The sequence below is a fragment of the Meriones unguiculatus genome, chromosome 2 (assembly GCF_030254825.1).
Source record: "Meriones unguiculatus strain TT.TT164.6M chromosome 2, Bangor_MerUng_6.1, whole genome shotgun sequence".
In the NCBI taxonomy this organism is placed as follows: domain Eukaryota; kingdom Metazoa; phylum Chordata; class Mammalia; order Rodentia; family Muridae; genus Meriones; species Meriones unguiculatus.
The window spans coordinates 53,357,582-53,372,317 of NC_083350.1; the positions used below are offsets into that span (position 1 = coordinate 53,357,582).

The 14,736-nt window shown below is 45.4% G+C and overlaps 1 long non-coding RNA gene across 1 annotated transcript in view; it reads left to right on the top strand.

Moving 5' to 3' along the window:
• Positions 1 to 14,502, top strand: part of LOC132652347 (uncharacterized) — a 36,287-nt gene extending 21,785 nt beyond the window's left edge. The window contains exons 3-4 of the long non-coding RNA XR_009589850.1: positions 7,877 to 7,992; positions 12,064 to 14,502. This is a non-coding gene — a long non-coding RNA (uncharacterized LOC132652347). The remainder of the gene's footprint in view (positions 1 to 7,876; positions 7,993 to 12,063) is intronic.
• Positions 14,503 to 14,736: the final 234 nt, after the last annotated feature.

Below are 14,736 nucleotides of genomic sequence, written 5' to 3' on the forward strand. Positions count from 1 at the left end.
GCAAACAGTCCTGGGAACGCGCCCACCCCACAGCAGTCAGTCAGTGAAGAATGCTATAAGGAAATATAAAACAGAGTCCACCCCTAATTAAGCAATTTTTGACGGTTTCTTTTCAATACGTTATTTTTTACTTCAACTTCTGTTTTTAAATACTCGTTTGTTTTTGTTCGAATGAGAGTTTTCCTTGCCCGCATGTGTATCCGGCACCTGCAGAGGTCAGAAGAAGGGGTCAGATCCTCTGGAACTGCAGTTACACGTGACTCTGAGCCACCATGTGGGTGCTAGGGTTTAAATTCGGGTCTTCTGGAGGAGTAGCCAGTGCTCTTGTCCACTGAGCCATCTTTCCGGCCCTTTCACGTCACCTTCTTTATTATATGCCTCTCTTTTAAATTTTTTAAATTTTATTTATTTAACGTGTGTGGGTGCTAGTGAATCACGTCTTCACCTGGTGCCCTCAGAGGCCCCGGAGCTGGAGTTATAAATGATTGTGAGCTGCCACGTGGGTGCTAAGACTTGAACCCAGGTCCTCTGAAGAGCAGCCAGTGCTCTTAATCCCCACCCTCTCTTCAAAGACCCCTTCACTATTCCCAGTACTATAGCCTCTTATGAGAAAAAAAGAAGGAAATAAAAAAAAGTCACAAAAGCAAGGCTGTGTGTGTAGAGGACAGATAGGCCCAGAGGCCTAAAGAAAACCATGCCCACGTGTTTAGAATTCAATGGAATGACATCCATACCGCAGTCACGTGTAAGGTCCATACAGATAGAGGTGTATATTCCTCTTCAACATCTGGAGTCTGTCCCACTCGTGATCGCTGAAGCTGCTTTGCCTCAAGCTTTCTTTCCTATGCACAAATACCTTTGGCAGAAATGACTCTGTTTTTCTGAAAACAGATTTTCCAATTATACTGTGAAACTCTTGTTTGTGTGGATGGGGGTGTGAATGCAGTGGCACAGGCATGACGTCTGGAGACTTTGCAGGGTATGCCCTCGCCTTCCGCTACAGGGGGGGGAGGGGAAGGGAGGGGACCCTGGGGCTCAAGCTCAGGTCCTCAGGTTTGGTGGCAAGTGCCTTTATCTGCTGAAGCATCTTGCAAGCTGATTTGCAGAGAAAATGAAGGCTAGGGTAGAAGAGGATTTACTTATCCGGAGAAGAGCGTGGGGGGGGGGCCTGGGCAAGCGCCCCACTTCAGCCCGGCGTGAGCCTGCATGCCGGCAGCTCTTGCTTGTGGCTCCACGGAGCAGGAACAGGGGCAGCAGTGACCGCAGCTGCTGAAGGACGCGGAGAAGTGCTCTCACTCTGTTCACCTTGGAAGGTTTTTTTATAGCTTCGTGCTCCGGATGCAAAAAGGAAATCAATTTAGAGAGGACAGGAAACAAGAGGCTGTGGTCCAGGTCCCCCTCTTTCGGAAGCTTCCATCCGGCCTGCGATTGCTGGGTTTGTTAGAAAGAGCCAAGCGAGCGAACCGCAAAGCAAGCTCCGTCGAATCTAGAAATCCGATATGTGCCCCAAATGAACTGTATACATTTTTAATCCCAATTGTATTTGATGTGTGGGTGTTTTGCCTGAATGTGTGTCTGGGCCCCACTTGAGGGCCTGATGCCCCCTGCTCTCGCGCGTGCTCTTATTCTTACAGCAACATTTAGAACCGTCTTGTCAACCCTCAAATGTTGGGCGCATGTTAAGACACGAATGTTTTTGCAGGGAATTAATAAATTTCTAAATTTCTCGGGTCTATTGTTTCTCTGCTGTGTTTTATAGTTTTCTTCATACCTACTGCATATTTTACCAGTTTGTGTTTATCTACTTTACGTTTTCACGAGCTGGGCAACATGCAGTGTTCAGGAGGCTAAGGCAGGAGAGCTGTGAGTTCAAAGTCAGCCTGGGTTTTAACCATTAAATCATTTCCTGATATTTTGATTAAAATCAAGTGCATTTTGATTTTATTTATGGCTATGGAAAAGAATTGTGTGTGTGTGTGTGTATTGGTGTGAGGTCAGAGGACACCTTGGGTGTCATCCTCAGGCATGCTGTCTACTTCCTTTGAGACAGTCTTTCAGTACCCTGGAGATCATCAATTAGACTGTCCTGGCTGGCCAGTGAGCCCAGGGAGCCACCCATCTCTGCCTCTCCAGTACTGGGATTACAAGTATATACCATCAGGCCCTGCATGGTGGCACTGCCTGTAATCCCAGCACTCGGGGAGGCAGAGGCAGGTGGATCTCTGTGAGTTCGAGGCCAGCCTGGTCTACAAAGCCAGTCCAGGATAGCCAAGCCTACACAGAGAAATCCTGTCTTGAAAAACAAAACAGAAAAAACAAAACAAAAAAAACCCACACAAAACAAAACAAACAATGAAACAAAACAAAACACCGGCCCTGGGTCCTGGGGCTCAGACTTAGGTCCTGGTGCTTGCAAGGTAAGCAGTTTACCAACCCAGGAAAAAGAAAGTATTTAACAGTGTGACTGATAATTTGCAAGCACTCAGTAAGTATTAGATGAATAATAAACAGAGTAAAGGTTAAAAACCATGCAAACTTTTCTTTAATTACAGGCTGAAACATTTAAAAATGTTCCCCAAGGCTTGAGAAATTTTGGCCTAATTATACTAAGAAGAAACAACAACAACAACAATAACAAAAAAAACACAACAAAAAACAAAACAAACAGTGGAGGTGGAGGTAGGTGGATCTCCACGAGTTCAGGGCCAGCCAGATCAACATAGCAAGCTTTAGATTGCCTAGGGCTACATAGTGAGACCCTGTCCAGAAAAAGAAAGAAATTATGTTTAAGGTATTGTCTTCTATACAGTAATGCGAATCAGCTATCATCTTCTTTACAGTTACAGCTACTTAAATTTAGTAAAAGAAATCACTAAAGCAGAGGGGGTGGGGCTGGAGAGGTGGCTGTTCCTGCAGAAGACCCAGGCTCAGTTCCCAGCACCACACGGTGCTCACAGCCAACTGTAACTCCAGTTCCAGGGGATCCAGTGCCTTTTTCTGGCTTCCATGGGCTGAGCACGCAGGCAGTACACAGAGATGCATGCAGACAAAACATGCACACACATTAAAATAAAATCCCAGTTTTCTCTTTTAAGAGAGCAAAGGGCAAGGGATGCCGGTTGTGCGAGTGTGTGTAGGGGTGAAAAGGCAGGAAAGGGGAATAGGAAAATTCCAGGCAGGAATCTGCATTCTTGCCACACCACAGCCCCTCCTCAGATGTGGATAAGCAGATTTGCTCACTTTGTGGCTTTGGCTGATCTGCCCAAAGCTGCACACCCAGAATTGTTTTGGGGTGGCCACTAAGCCATACTGACTTCCTTTCCTCAGAGTTCTCCACGGAATACATGCCAGAATCTTAGTGCTAGCAGATGCTAGGCTGTGCAGTAACAGCTGCTAACACGCTCTGCACTAAAATAGAACAGTCAGACGTCTATTTATACAGTTCTAAGTGTTTCTCTGTAAGAGAAAAAGAGCTCCTTGTCATCAAGTGCTCTGTCTCCTAGGCCGAAGGGGTCTGACCAGCTCACCAGTGAGGCTCCCAGGGAATCCTGGGAGAGCAAAGAATGTGCACTGGATCCTCCCACTCTTGGTATTTATGAATTCATTAGATGCAGAAAAACAAGAACTCAACCAAAGGTCTCTGCTTTCTCAACTCCTATGGGATTGCTGCTGACAGAGCTCACTGCCACTGAGAAAGACAACAAACAATATCTGTTAAAGTTATTTTATAAAATCTGTGTTTTTCTAGTTTCTCTCTTAACCCAGCTATCATACAAATAACTGATGCTCTGTTACATCATTTTGACAAGCCTCACAGCACAAGCACTGAGCAGTTATTAGTCTATTCTTAACCCTCTAAGCTAATTTGATTTCCTCTCAAGAATCCCAGTGATTCTTGCACATTTTGGCTTTCATATTCCAGCTCCACTCCCAATGTCTTCTGGACGTCCTGCCCAGAACTGAACGCCCTGGCAGAATCTCCCTACTTCTTCCTCTAACTCCTCCTAACCCTGGATGTAGGAAGTCTAGCCTTATTCTCTCCCCTGCTCAGCCATTGGCTGTAAGCTGCTTTATTGACATATCAGGGGACAATTGGGGAACAGCGTTCACACAACATTGAGACAGGAGATTCTCAGAACAAGGATCGTACCCCAGATATGTGGGGTACAGAAAACAGTGTTTAAATTACACAATAACCTTAACAGATATCTGACACAAAAGGAGTCAAACTGGGGCCCTGGGAGATGGCTCTCTTGGTAAGGTGTTTGTGGACCTGGGTTTGATCCCCAGACCCATGTGAAAAGATTGGACCCGGTCGTGTGGGCTTGATGTCCCAGGACCAGGGAGGTGCGGACAGATAGTTCCCTGGGGCTCACTGACTAGCCAGTCGGTGAGCCCCGTCGTAGTCACTGTTCTATTGCGGTGAAGAGACACCATGACCAAGGCATCTCTTAGGAGAGAAAGCATTTAGTTTGAGAGGCTCAACATCATGGTGGGGAGCACAGCGACACACAGGGTGCTGAAAGTCACTTCCTGGTCCGCAGGCAGGTGGAGAGACAGACTAGGGCTTTTGAAACCTCCAAGCTCACCTCCATTGACACACCTCTTAATCCTTGTTATCCTCTCTAGTAATGCCACTCCCAGAGAACTAAGCATTCAAATATATGAGCCTATGGGGGTCATTCTTATTCAAACCACCACAAGCTTCAAACCTATGGGAGACCTCCCCTCCAAAAAAAGGCAAGGTAAACCAATAAAGTAGGCTCTGAGGATGCTGCTCAAGGCCGACCTCTGGCCTCCACAAGCACTTATTTGCACGTACACACCCACATTCCCCGACACGAAACAGTTAAATTGAGGGAGTTTATTGATACTATTTTTTTCCCTTAGAGAGGAGAAAAGTTTAAATACCAAGTGACTAAGGTTTCTTCGAACCTTTCGACGATAGATATCAAATGCTGTAGTTGTCATTCTTTATCATGAGAGCCAGAGAGCTTAGGTCTTAGCTCTTTTGATTCCTGAGTCTCTGCAGTCCTGGCAGATGGAAGGTTCTCGGTAAATGGCTGTTAAGTGAGTGAGTAGCAATCAACCAATACTCCTTGCCTTCAACTGCTTCACTTCTCAGTCTTGGCTAAGGTCAAGTTCGACTCAGCTTCCCTGAGTGCTGGGATTATAGGCATGTGCCACCACAGCCAGCTTTGATGATCATTCTTATATATAATGAGAGACCAAAAGATTAAAAATGGCTATTTTAATGTTTAAGGCCTGAACTAGCTAGGTGGAGACATTTCCAGTAATGCCCTGCCTTCTTTTCCTGCCCACTAGAGATAAAGTTGCTAGGAAACTGGCCCATCCCCCTAGGGAGGGACACCAGATCATTAATGGTTTGGGGATCTTCCTATAGCCAATCAATTTAAAATGCAACATCCCTTTTGCCATTTGCCCAACAGATTTTCGCCCCTGCTCTGGGCATGCTGGGAGGGACCAGAGTCTTTAAATCACCCCACTAACCTGAGCACGGGGTGATCGGTGGCGTTGTGAGCCCAAGCTGCAGCTTGTAACTTGTAATAAAAAAAAAAACCCTCATGTATTTACAGCAGAGTCTATTTATTCCTGGTCTTTTGGGGTGTGAGAACTGGGCATAATATAATTTATAATGAAAAACATTCCAGTGAGTTCAAGGCCAGCCTGGTCTACAGAGTCCAGGACAGCCAAGGCCACACAGAGAAACTCTGTCTTGAAAGAACCAAAACAACAAAAAAGAATGATCATCAAGTTAGAGAATCACTTGTAACTTTCATAATATTTTATAAAGGATTTCATAGTGAATACAGCAGCAGCTGTGTTTTAGAGACAATATACAGATGTTAAAATAAGAGAGGTGGCAGGTAGTTTGGTTGGGGAAAGGATCTGATACAAAATTACCCTTCAGGAGTGAGGGTCTTGTGACTATGAGCTGGCCTTGAGGTGGGAAAGCATTAAAAAAAAAAAAAAAAAGACAGTATATTGTATGTTGTATCAGAGACAGCATGGATGGGATGTTGTTGGTTTGTCTGATGTGTGTTACTGGCCTTCAAGATCTGGGTACACCTATCCTTGTTGTGTAAACCTACCTGATTGGCTGATTAAACAGCCTGTACCTGAGCAGGGCAGAATGGGGTAGGCATGGCTAAGGTTCCTGGGGTTTAGAGGACAGGTGAATCATGGGAAACAGACAGACAGGAAGAGAGGAGGAAGGAGGATGCCACAGTGGGTTAGGTGGAGAAGGAACCATATGGGCTGGGCGGAAGGACTCTAATAATGGTGTGAAAAGACCCAGATGAAGAATACAAGCAAGTATATTGAGATTGTGGATGGAAGGCAGCCCAGATGAGGAGGATTAAGGTGGATGGTATTGGATGGAGACTGGGAGGTGAATGGTGAGGTTATTGAGACAGTGTAGGTAGAAATATCTGCCCAGCCCAAGGTAATAAGGCAATTATGAAATCTAACAGGTATCTGTGTCTTATTATTTGTGATAGCGGGTTAAATAATACCACCGCAATAATTATAGGTCTAATAATAAGTAACATCTAGCCCAACACTCATTTTTTATTATCTACAACAGGATGTATAGAGGAAATTGAATTCAGAATATGGCATTTGGCGGCTCACATCCAAAGACCTATATTTGTGTGATCCAGCTGTAATACAAACATGCCTTTAATCCAGGAAATAGAGGCAAGCAGATCTCTTGAGTTCAAGCCTATCCTGGTAAAGAAAAAGCTTAGGTAAAGAAAAAGCTTTTCAGGTAAAGAAAAGCTTAGGTCCAGGTATGGCGGTACATGCTTTTAATCCCAAACAATGAAGGTCTGTTTGTTTATAAAAGAAAGCATCCATGTTTGAAAGTGATGTCTAATTGAGTGGCAGGAAAGGTGATGAATCAGAGAAAATTTGACAGAATAGGATACACCCAACTCTCATGAGAAGAGAGAGGAAAGGGACGCCGCAAAGAGAGGAGGCAGTTTTACCAGGACAGATATACAGAGAGATGTTGAAGAGAGAACAAGCCAGAGAGTGAGAAGGAGCCAGAAGATTAAAGTAGATTGGACCTAGACTGGGCCTAGGTTAGCAGAAGGGGGCAGTAAGCCTCAAAGACAACAATTGAACTAGGAGAATAAAAAAGTTCCTTTTACAGGGACGCTTTCTATTACCACCTGAAAAGGAGCTTTATTCAGAGGTATAGCCAAATAAGAGTAAGAGGGATAGGGCTGGAGAAATGCCTCAGGGGTTAAGAGTGCTAGCAGCTCTTCCAGAGGACCCTGGTTCAATTCCCAGCACCACATGGCAGCTCACCACAACTGTCTGTAACTCCAGTCCCAGGGGATCTGAAGGCCCTCACACGGACATACATGGAGACAAAACACCAATGCACATGAAATAAAAGTAAATTATATATCTTAAAAAAAAAAAGTAAGAGAGATAGTTGTCATGAACAGGATGATAAGAAGTGGGAGACCCAGGAGAGAGCCTCCAGAGAAATCCCCTGAACAAAGGAAAACATCCTTTATGTCATTTCACGGAGTGGTTGGGAATTCCACACCGTGAGATTTAGTCTGGGATCGCCCACTCGATGAGCACAGAGGAGGCGAGTTACTGTGTAGGACAGAAAATTAGAGGCTGCAACACAGCCTCACTTCTCAGTTCTGTACCAGGGAAAGAGAGTACGAGGAAGTGAGCATGAGCAAGAAGAAAGTGAGCTAGAGGATCTGGCCACTTCCAGTCTCAAACTCACAAACCCACGATCCAACAGCATCACAGGTTTGTTTGTTTGTTTGCTTGTTTTTTGATTAATGAACTTACGCTTGCGTTTAGACTAATGATGTCTTACTTTTAGCAGCTGCTGTTGAAGGACAACACCAGTGCAGCCCACGGTGGCCTAGCACTCACCTCACCGTATGGCTCATGTTAACTTCATACTCGTGACAATACAGCTTCCCAAGAGCTGGAATTGTAAGTTTGAACCAGCATGTCTGGCTTAGCACATTTTGTTTTTCTCGTTCATTTGTTTTGTACAGGTTAAAGAGTTACTAGGAGAAAAAAAAATACGTGTGTAGGTTGAGTTTGAACAAAACTTATTCTAAATCCCACCACCGGTTCTAGCCAGCTGTACATCTGTTGGCATCGGCTTCAGAGAGGCCATCATGGCAGAAGGGGAAGGCCGCATAGCAGATCTCATCATGAGGCAAAGGTTATTTCTGCACTCAAAAGGAGCAGCATGTCCTTGAGTCAACTGTCAAGGCTGTGTGATGATTTACATCCAAGAGCTGAAGGACTCCGAGCCAAAACACCTCCCCAAATGGCTGAAAGTCAGAGGGCAAAGAAGCAGGAAGTCTGGAGCTCAGTGATAAAGCGCCTCAAGTCTGCTTGTTGCTTGCCAGAGAATAGCCTGGCTTTGTCCAGCAAATGGTGTTAGGTTAGTTTCTTGCCCACGTCTGGCAAGCCTGGATGGTCCATTTTCCTCGGGCACTGGTTAGTCCAAGGGGTTACATGGGAGATCAACAATTTGATTTTACTTCTTCCTGGTACATTTTGATTTTCATCGTACGATGGCTAATTTTGCCTGTCAACTTGAATTTCCACCTTGGCTTTCCTTGATGATGGACTGTCACTTTTGAAATGAAATAAACTGTTTCCTTCTCAGGTTGCTTTAGGTCCATGGATCAAAAAACAGAACAGAACAAAACAAAACAAAAAACTACCACAACAAAAAAACCCCAACCCAACCAACCAACCAATCAAACAAACAAACAAACAAACAAACAAACAAACAGATAATGGATGTAGCTCAGTGTCTGGTGTGTACGAAGCCCTGGATTGGATTCCTAGCACAGTATAAACAGAGTGTGATGTTACATGCCTGTGAGCCCAGTGTTTGGATGGTCCAAGCAGGAGGATCAGAAATTCAAGATCATCCCTGGCTGCAAAGTGAGTTCAAGGGCAGCCATGAATTCATGGGACCCTATGACAAAACAAAACAAGCAAAAACCACTAGACTAAGTGTTGGTGTTTCAGACATTAACTCTTGCTGTGTTTAGTGTATTTCTGTGTGAGTCTTTTGGATATAGCTCACACTTCTTCCATGCTTCTGGAGGCCAGGACTACTTGATTTGTTCTAACAATCCATGAAGTGGGTGCTAACATTATCCTCATTTTATATGCTGAGAAAAGCTGGCTTCTTGGAGGTCATGAACCTTCCCCAAAACTCCAGGCTAGTAAATAATAGAGTCAGGCTTGTCAGACCTAGATCTGCACCACAAGGCAGCATGGGCCCTGGGCGGCCTCCCGCTGTGGTCAGTGTTAGGCCCAGTTCTTGAAAACCCCAAAGACCACCAGGAGACCGACCGACCACGCTTGCAAGAACAAAGAACCTTTATTGGGCTTAATCTCGGATTCCCCACCATCCAATGCAGTGGATTAGGGAGGGGAGGCCTGAGTAGCTGCAATGCTGAGTTTTTTATAGTTTGAGCAAAGAACAGGACTTTCAGCTATGCGATTGGTTCGCATTTAGCAGAAGCGAGCTTGTCTTAAACTGATTGCGGGAGGGGGGCTTCACGGAGTGTATAAGCAACAAGGTGTGCCCAGGTAACGAAGAGTGCTAACAAAAACTACCCAGGTAACAATATCATTTTTGACTAGCTAAGCAACGGTTTCTAACAAACCTTTAATTTGATTGGTCAAGTGCTCGAGGACTTTTCAAGGGGGTTACTAGATTTTTTTCTGGTTTTCAGGGAGGCTATTCAGTTATTCTATCTCGTTTCAATGAACTATAGTTTCATGTCCTGAGAAATAGAAACATTACTAGGAAACAGAAACTCAGGCCTATAGTATCTTATGAAGCCTGTCATGGCAGCACAGCTGTTTGGGCCCTTCAGTCAGATCTCAACCTGTTCATTCTCTCCGGAGAGCCTCATAGAAGAGCCTCAGAGAAGCTGGAGGCTGCATATGGTATCTCATATAAGACCCTTGTATGGGCAGAATAGTGAACCTCTTCCCAAAAGGCCCGTGTCCTAATTAACAGACAGAACCCATGAGTGTATTTTCTTACGCATCCTGCTAGCTTTCTGTCAGTGCAACAAGTACCAGGGATAAGTCTTTAAAAGGTTTAAGAAGACTTAAAAAGAGAAAGGGTGGAGAGATAGAGCAACAGTTAAGAGCACTTGCCGTCCCTGCTTCTGTTCTCAGCACCCACACGATGGCTCACAACCATCTGTTAGTTCCAGTTTCAGGGCATCACATCCCTTCTGGTCTCCTGCAGGCACCAGTCACAATTCACATGTGGTGTGCACGCGCGCGCACACACACGCAGGCAGAACACTCATGCACAAAGTAAAAATAAATCTTTTCTGAAAGTGTAAGCAGAAAAGGGAAGAGAGATTTGAAGTATGTGAATAATGCATCCCACTGTTGCTAGCCCAGAAAAAGAGGAAGGAAATGGGGATTTCAATCTTAAAACCCCAGGAACTGAATTCTGCCAACCACCCAAAGGAGCAAAGAAACTCGGTTTCCCCGAATCGAACCCTGAACAGGAGACCTTGATTTTAGCTCACTAAGACTTGAGTCAGACTTCTGACCCAAACTCTAAGATAATATACTTATATTAACATAAATACATATGAAACATAAACTCATATAACATAAATGTTGTGTTAAGCCACCACATTTATGTTGGGTTGATACAGCAGGAGTGGAAGACAAAATGTTTATCAGTTCCTTTGTTCGTGTTTACTGAATTTCCTTGATGCCTAGGCATACAGAGAAGATCAGCTCCTTCTGGTTCTCCTCCTCAGTAAGAGATACGAGTGGCTGGCAGGTAGTTGGGCGGGTAAGGACACTTGCAGGCATGAGACCCTCAGTCCAAATTCTTACATTAAAAATAGAAGTTGGGCACGGCCCTAAGAGTGCTTATAACCCCAGTGCTGTGGAGGCAGAGACAAGAAACTTCCCCAGGCTCGCTGGCCACCAGCCTAGCTCCAGGTTACCTGTGAGACCCTGCCTCAAAGGAATAGGAGGTGAGTGTCAGTGATGGAGAGGCACCTGACTCTCCTCTGGTCTCAGCACGGGCACTGCACCACATGTACACACGAACATATCTCACACACCGTAGGTGGCAGATAAATTGCATGCCAGCTTATACACGCTTAGGCAAATCCGGCCTGTCCTCTGGGGTGGGACTCATAGCCCAGGGCCAGTGAACAGCTGCAGTCAAGTATGAAATCGAAAGGCAAGGTTTGTCAAGAACCAGACTGTCAAGTCCTGGTCACAGAGAAACAGCCTTCCAGTGGCTTGTTTTTACTGGATGTCCCTGGGCAGGTGTGACTAAGAAAGGAAAGGATGAAATAAAGGACACTTTATTATCTACCAAGAAAAAAAAAATCTATGGATTTGTAAGCAATAGCCATGACTTATGGCAGCTCCTTTAGAATAAAAATACTTTAGCCAAACTAGAGGTTGGCTTGCTCTCGATTGTACACACAGAGTTTCTACAATCTAACTCCCTATTTGATAAATGGAAATATACAATAAAAGCTTTGCCTATATTTTTTTCAGTAGAAAATGTTTAAAATCAGATAAATGAGGAAAACAATTTTATTCAAATGTGTTCAACAACACATGGTCATTTTTACTTTTAATTTTTTAATAAAAGCTCTATTTATTATTAGTGTGTATGATTGAAGGGCATGAGCAGTCTGTAACAGCTGTGTGGAGGCCAGAGGGTGACTTTCTGGATTTGGTTCTCTCTTCCCACTGTTATGAGGGTTCCAGGGATCCAACTCTGGTCGTCAGGCCTGGTGGCAAGCCATTTATCACCTGAGTCATCTTGCTAGCCCTGTCTTGTCTTTTTTGAGATAGCCTCATGCAGCCCAGGCTAGCCTCCAATACATGTAGCCAATGACCTTAAACTTTGGATCCTCCTGCCTCTGTACCTTCCGAATGCTGGGTCTGCAAGTGTGCCACCATGCTCAGCTACATTTTGTTTCTTTTAATACAGTGTTAAATTTTTATTTATTTATTCTTTTACAGTGCGCACGCATCCCCTAAGGCTGGTTGTCTCTCGGATGCCTGGTGACAGTAAAGGACCTACAGATCAGAGCGAGTGAGTGCTCACTAAAGATTATCCAGAAAACTCTGCTTTGCCTCCTCCTGACATAGGATTAAACGACTTCAAATTCTTCTGCCCTGGAAAAAACAGCCCAGGAACAACCTCTCCATGGGCAGAAGGTGTAATGGCAGTGGAGTCACCCCCCATCAAGTGGGCTCCAGTGCTGTGGTCAGTGGTTCCCGCCCAACAGTGTCTGGCACCAGAAACAGCATACTGGATAAATACAAGTGGGTGGCTAGTTTAAGACCTAAGACAGGGCTCTTATATTTTATGTTGTGACAAGCGCATGAGCTGAGGGTCCCATGCTTTTCTAGTGTGATTGCAGTTTTCTAAAGGGGAAAAAAAAATTAGGTAATATTCCTCTCGTCGATTTTAGCCCCAAATGGGAGCCAGGTGTTCAAATGCGTGAGCCTCTGGGGAACATTTCTCATTCTAACTACCATATTACACACAGCAGGTGTGTGCGTGTGTGTGTGTGCGCTCGTGTGCAGGGAGGACAGGGATCAGTGTCTACTCTGGTAGGCCCTGTCTTCCTCGGTTGTTTTCTGTGTTATTTGAAGGTCAGCCTCACTGAACCAGCAGCTCACCAACTCAGATAGGCTGGCTAGCTGTCAAGTTCCAGCAGTCCACCTCAGCAGTGGTGGGGCACGGAGGCTATCGCACACGGCTTCTGATGACATGCTTGCCTACCAAGCACTTCTGGCTGAGCCACCTGCCCAGTATGGAGCCATTCTTCAGAAAACAAAAACTCACTGGAAGGTTGAGGACAGACAAAGCACAATTTGACTCATTTTTAAATTTTTATTTTTTATTTTTTGGTGTTTTGAGACAGTTTCCTCTGTGTAATAGTCCTGGCTGTTCTGGAACTCTCTTTGCAGGCCAGGCTGTCCTCCAACTCACAGAGGTCCACCTGCCTATGGCTCCTGGGTGCTGGGATTAAAGGTGTGTGTCACAGCGACTGGCTGGGCCACTTTTTTGTGTTTGTTGTTCTCAAATTTTTATTCTGAAAATGAGAATTCTTTGTCTTTAGATTTATTTATTTGTTCATTTATTTATTTATTGGTTTTCCAAGAGAGGGTTTCTCTGTGTAGCCTTGGCTGTCCTGGACTCACTTTGTAGATTTTTAATTTTTAATTGTGTGTGTCTGTGTGTGCCTGTGCCCACAGAGTCCAGAAGAAGGGCTGGATCCCCTGGAACAGGAGTCAAAAGCTGGGTGCTGGGAACTGAGCCTCATTCTCTTCAGCAACAGTAGGCGCTCCTAACCACCCAGCCATTTCTTTAGCTCTGCTTGCTTGTTTTTCGAAAGGATATGCTGTAGCTCAGGCGGGCCTCAAACTCTGCAGCTGAGGCTCTTTGAACTCCTGATCCTTCTGCCTCATCTTCCAAGGCCTGGGGTTCAGGTATGCAGAACCATGCCTAGCTTTGGTCCACATTTTGTTCCTTTGACTGCAACATTGAGAATTAATTGTAGGCTAATGGACAGGGTGTCGTTGACCTTGATTTTTTTTTTTTAAACAAATCCACTTTATTTAGGGTTATTAAATGCTTCTACCTCCCTTTAACCCCCCTCCCCCCAAAACCGCATAGGAGGGAAAGAAGGTTAGTAGGGTCAGGGGCCGGAGTTCTCTTTGCTACTTCCTGCTGGGTAGGGTCATAGGATTCTGTTGGGGACAATATCAATAGTGAAGAAACCCAGCAAACAGCAAATGCAGCAGCAGGACGACCCAGCAGTCCTCCTCCAAGCAGCCCGGCCTTCTTCCCCTAGACTGTCATATTTATATACCCCCCCCGCCCCAGTCCTCAGACTTCAACCAATTCCACCTGGCAAAGACCCCGCCCCTCATGAGACACAAGTGTGGACAAACTAAAATCCCCAACTTGGAACTGTAACAAAAACATGTTTACCTATCATAAATCAAGACATCCAGGACAGGATGCGGATGCTATTATAATAATGCTATAAAGTTATGGTTCAACTTCTTTAATGATTAACTGGGTATTGGTGGGGGCAGCTGAGAGAGTTGACTTAAGAACCTCAGGGGAAAAGAGAAGGAACTCGCAGATAAGGGAAAAGGAGCGAGCTGGGTATCTCTACACCTTCCCGGAGAAGGCAATATGGGAGCTGAATCTGGAAGCGGAGGAGGGCGTAGGGGGCTAGTTTGTGCTCGACCTCACACTCTCCTGAGGGATGGAGTCCTACAGTGCCACTACAGGCCCTCGAGTCTTATGCAATGGGAGAAAGGGCCATTTCAGGAATGTTCTGAAGAAATAGGGTGAAAGACCACTAGAGCCTAGGTTTATGTGGAAGGAGAGCCTGGGGCGCCACGGCAAGCTGGAGAGAGGTCTTGGCTTGGCTTACACTCCGGGGGGCCCTCTCTTCCTCAGGGTAACTGTGCCTTTAGGGAAGGGGCTGCCACTTCCACAGTAGGGCTAGGAAACACCCCTTCCCTTAGACCTCAAGGTAACCCCAGCCCACCAGGAGGCTCTAACCGCCACGCTTGAAAACAGTGGGCCCCAGAGGAGGGCACGTGAGCTTCCTCCAGGGGCATTTTCAAAAAGCTGCGCTGGGTCTTGCACCCAGACCTCGCTCAGGA